Here is a 5,724-nt window from a genome sequence, read left to right as displayed (position 1 = left end):
ACAGACAGAATGGTCTGTATTAGTAAACATAAGTGATGCGGATGGAAGTTATTTGGTCTGTTCATTCAATTCCATGCCAGTTCATTTGTAATACCATTATTTTTAATCTTGTTACAGTTAGCAACAAAAGGCGTCAGAAGATTTGTCAGAAGATGGCCCAAGAAAAGAACAGAACACAGGTGTTGTATGATGATTCTTTTAGTATGCATTTAAAATGTATTAGGATCAAATTTGTTCATTAATCTGTAATGTTTTCATTCCTTTACGGACGGTGTCGACATTTTTACCAAGAATCAGCTTATCTCATGACTGACAGAAGAAAAGCAGATAGAGATGACGCAGCACTGTCTGTATCTCAATGACTCAGTAACAAATGTCATGTCACTTATGGCCACCGTTTCAGAGAGCATGCAAATAGGAAGTAAGTGTAACTCAAACTATCTGGCTTTAAGCACAATTTTTAAGTGTTGTGTATCCACAAATATGAAATTGTTCTTTTTCACCAGTGCTGTCTCTGTGCTATGATGAACTCTAAATCCTGACTGAAAATCCTCAAATAAACTATTGCTCTGTAGAAAGTTGCACAGCTATTTGGCGACTGCTTTCTCAAGGATCTTAGAGAGAAATGGAAGGTTAGTTTTAGGTCTGTAGTTGGCTAAAACCCCTGAATCATAGTTTTCTCTAAGAGAAAAAAAAGAGGTTTAATTACAGCTACTTTAAAGGACTGTGGTACATAGCCTGTTGATAAAGATAGATTGATTATATCTAGTAAAGACGTGCTGAATAAGGGTAAAACTTCTTTAAGTAGCCAAGTGGGTGGGATGGGGTCTAAGAGGCAGGTTGATGGTTTAGATGAAGAAATTATTGAAGTTAGTTGGTAAAGATTGAGGGAAGCAAAACAGTCTAAACATGTATCTGGTTCTACAGCTGTTTCTAAGGTTCCTGAGTTTAGAGATAAGTTGGTGCCAGTTAAGGGCAGGTCTTGGTGAATTTTGTCTCTAATAGCTAGAATTTTATGAAGTCGTAACTACTGAGAGCTATGGGAATACTTGGCTCAATAGAGCTGTGACTCTCTGTCAGCCTGGCTACAGTGCTGAAAAGAAACCTGGGGTTGTTCCTATTTTCCTCTATTAATGACGAGTAGTACGCTGCTCTGGCATTACGGAGGGCCTTCCTATAAGTTTTAAGACTATCTTGCCAAATTAAACGAGAATTTTCCAGTTGGGTGGAACGCCAATTCCTCTCAGGTTTCCGCGATATTTGCTTTCATTTGCGAGTTTCAGTTTTATACCATGGAGCTAACCGTCTTTGTTTTATTATTTTCTTTTTTAGAGGGGCTACAGAGTCCAGTGTCATTCACAGCGAGCCTGCAGCACTATCAACAAGATGATCGATTTGGGAGGGACTGAAATTAGCATAGGAGTCCTCCGTTACTATGTGACTTGATAATGAATTTAGAGCTGATGGAATTGCATCCTTAAATTTAGCTACAGCACTATCAGACAGACATCTTGTATAGAAATTTTTTGCCCAATGGCGAGTAGTTCAGCAATACAAACTCAAAAGTTATCAAACAGTGGTCGGATAAAGAGGGATTCTGTGGGAACACCACTAAATGTTCAATTTCAATACCGTACACCAAAACAAGGTCGAGGGTGTGGTTAAAACAGTGAGTCGGTTCATGAACACTCTGAGAGAAGCCGATGGAATCTAACAAAGAGATAAACGCAGTACTAAAGCTGTCATTCTCATCGTCCACATGAATATTAAAATCCCCTACAATAATAACTTTGTCCGTTTTAAGGACTAAAGTTGACAAAAACTCAGCAAATTCAGATAAGAATTCAGAGTGCGGACCAGGTGCTTGGTACACTATAACAAAGAGAATTGGTTGCAGTGATTTCCAACTTGGGTGCGAAAGACTAAGAACAAGACTTTCAAATGAGTTATAGTTTAGTTTAGGTTTAGAGCTGATTAGTAGGCTAGAGTCGAAGATAGCTGCAACTCCACCTCCTCGGCCTGTGCCTCGAGGAATGTGAGTATTAATATGACTGGGAGGGGTGGATTCATTTAGGCTAACATATTCTCCATCACCCAGCCAGGTTTCAGTAAGACAAAATAAATCAATATCATAATCTGATATTAGTTCATTTACTAGTACACCTTTAGAAGAGAGAGATCTGATGTTTAAGAGTCCACATTTAACTCCCCTATTCGTTTGCACTATTGCTCTTGTGGTTTTAATTTTTATGAGGTTTTTATATACAGATCCTCTTCTGTTTACCTTTGATTTAAATAATTTCGATGGTCGGGGGACAGACACTGTCACTATAGGATTTTCACTAAGTAACTCCTGAAATGGAGGAGCAGAGAAGTGTGTTAGACTGCGACTCTGCTTAGGGTTTTGGGTGGGTAACTGCTGAATTAGAAGGGCAGAGAAGTGTGTTAGACTGCGACTCTGCCTCCTGGTCTCAATTCTGGGTTGTCATGGATTTGGTCCACTAATAAACTTGGCCAGATTTCTAGAAATGAGAGCTGCTCCTTCCCAAGTGGGATGGATGCTGTCTCTCCGAATCAGACCAGGTCTTTCCAAGAAAGTCTGCCAATGATCAACAAAGCCCACATCGTTTGCTGGACACCACCTCGACAACCAGCGGAGGAATGACGACATGCGGCTATACATGTCATCACTGGTCAGATTTGGCAGGGGTCCAGAGAAAACTACGGTGTCCGACATTGTTTTTGCATATGTACACACCGACTCAACATTAATCTTAGTGACCTCCAATTGGCGTAACCGGGAGTCATAACCGCCAACGTGAATAACAATCTTACTGTATTTACGTTTATCCTTAGCCAGCAGTTTAAAAAAAGACTCAGTGTCGCACGCCCTGGCCCCAGGGATGCACTTAACTATGGCCGCTGGCTTCGCTAAATTCACGTTTCTCAAAATGGAGCTGCCAATGATCAGAGTTGGTTTCTCAGCGGGTGTGTCGCTGAGTGGGGAAAATCTGTTAGAAATGTGAACAGGTTGATGATGCCCCGTGGACTTTGAAAGCTTACGACTATTCCTCCTTCGGACAGTCACCCAGCCCCCCCTCCTGGCTGTTCAGGAGATGCTGGGGGACGGCTACCAGAGGCTAACTCAGGCCGTTCTGCACCGACTACCGGGGACTGGCTAGCTACAGTAGTTAAAGACTGATCTAACAAGGTGCACAGCCGGACTTCTAAATCACTGAGCCTCGCCTCCATGTCTACAAATAAACTACACTTACACGTACCATTACCGCTAAAGGAGGCAGAGGAGTAACTGAACATCTGACACACCGAGCAGGAGAAAGTAGGAGAGAGAGAGGTAGAAGGAGAAGGAGAAGCCATCGCTAGCTGCTAAGCTAAAGTCGCTAAGCTAAAGTACTGTAGCGTCAGCTACCAAAACTTTAGAACAACTATGAGATTGAACAGCAGTCACTAAAAGATGGAAAGAACTGTGAGTGCTTCTAACAAATGTAACTGTTATTTAGCGAGAGCAGCACAACATGGAACCAACACACAAGCACCGGAAACGGAAATAAGTCAACACACTTACCGCAGTACATCAGCAGTACTTATAGCGTTTCTGTGTTACAGTTTTTGTTAACATACAAAATACAGATTTTGGCCCATAGTGTTAAAAAATTCTACACAAAAGCAGAGACGTTTATTTATAAAATAGTATATAGTAAATATACAGGCCTCTGCATGTGAATAGTTCTATGAATCACGCCTTCTATTAGAGTCGGCCAAAGCACCTCCTCCACAACATAAGTGATGTGCTCCCTGCTAAATACTAAAAATAAAAATATTGTCTTGCATGCCTTATCACTGGATTGAAAATGGCCAGTTCCTGTTTATAGGTCCATGATGCAGAAACATAAGCGAAGGAGTTAGGCACTCTATATGTTGTCTAGCAGTTCTGTAGAAAATGCAAGAATTATGTCATTGGTTAGGTTCTTTTTTTACTTACAGTAGGCTACTGTCATACTGTACACATCGTATAACACATAGGCCGCACCATACCAATTTATTTTGTTCACCGAGCAGCATAGACATAATACTATATTCTAGGACTACATTGTACTGTACAGTGATGCAGAATGATGAGCAGCAATTATAGGTACTGCACAGTCTAGTACAGAAAGATGAAGACATACCCGTCTCTTGTCTAAATATATATTATGCCTGCTGTGTAGCGACTACGGTGGGGCTGTACTCTCTGCTCAGTCAGGCCATGATTGATGGCATGGTCCACCAAAGTGGCCCTAATTTCATCAGAAATATGTCTATGTAAATTGCCTGGTGCCCTTCTTTGTTGTCATTTTTGTCCTCCTCTTGCTCTTTCTACCTGCATGTTGCAAATTTCTCACAAAAGAGCTGAGCTTACCAGAGGTCTATTTGTGGCGCTACAGCTGTGACTATTTGGTTTTCAATTACTGTTGTGTGTGTGGGAGGGTTTCGAGTGGAAGTGTTTTCCCAATGATTGCAATAGTTTTAATTCTTGAAGAAAGTGTTTAATGTAAGAAACTGTGTGGTGTTCTGCACCATGTGTGTTGAGGAATTCATCTCAAAGTGCAAAGCTGAAAATGCGTGTATACATTTGGTGTTGTGTGTAACGCATGGTTGCAAAATGTAAGGTTTTCCCACTTTGGTCCAAGTCACGTTGAACATTACGTTGCGGTAGTTTCGTTTCTATGAAGGCCAGCTACACTGAGGGGGAACTATCTGCAAAGGGAAACGGAGGACAGCGGGCCAAAAGCATGTTGAGTAGAGTCGAGCCGAGGCGAGTTGGTACCAGCATTGAAAAAGCGACATAGCAGTTTTTTTTTCTGATTATTTAGGCACAATTTTTGTAACTATTGACTATTTTGCAATTTTAACACACTAATCACAAAACCTTAAACCAAACAGCAAAACATTATAATCTCTTGGAAAAGCAAACCAAGCAAAACTCTTCAAACTCTTTTAAAACTTCTTTTACATCAGTCCAGTACACACAAACGTCTTTGAGTAAGCACACGAGGCAGCAACTATGCACTGATAGTAAATGTAAAACACTTTTGCAATAAGGGTTTGTCATGCATGTAGCACAGTAAAACACATACAAACAGTGCCCATATGTAAAGTATGGATGTGTATCCTTAGTAGTTTTATACAATCTGAGTCTCTTTCGGATGGGACTCGATTCAGCTGCTTCATCCAGTGCAGAGAGACTGATTCTGTTGATGCTTTGGAACATTGTGTTATCAGCCATTATATGGTTCTGTAGTTCTGGTGTGATGCAGTTATTTGTGTAGTGAACAATCAGTGGAAGGAGATGACGCCTGTTCTTATTACAGATCTGGCTTCATTCAAAGACTGAGCCTTTCCCACGTACACAGGAAGGGCACAGCCTTTCATGTGAGATAAGGACCCCTGCATAAAGTCAAGCAGAAATACCAAACTTAAAATGTTTATTCTATATTGCTGTAAAGGTGCCACTTGCCAACACTTTCCGGGAGGACAAAAGGTCAAGCAACCACGTTAACCCGGCCTTACTCCTGCAGTCCTGCATCCACCAAAGGCTGAGTGGTCAGAAGCCATGAAAGTGAGACTTCAACACACACACACACTGCTCATTCCTTTATTTATTTATTAACGGATAAGATAAACACATTTAAATGCCTGGCTGGAGAAAACACATAACCTCAA

This window comes from Micropterus salmoides, unplaced genomic scaffold (genome assembly GCF_014851395.1).
Source record: "Micropterus salmoides isolate LMB-PRFRI ecotype aquatic unplaced genomic scaffold, ASM1485139v1 Ms_hic_scaffold_23, whole genome shotgun sequence".
Lineage (NCBI taxonomy): Eukaryota > Metazoa > Chordata > Actinopteri > Centrarchiformes > Centrarchidae > Micropterus > Micropterus salmoides.
This window is presented reverse-complemented; position numbering follows the sequence as displayed.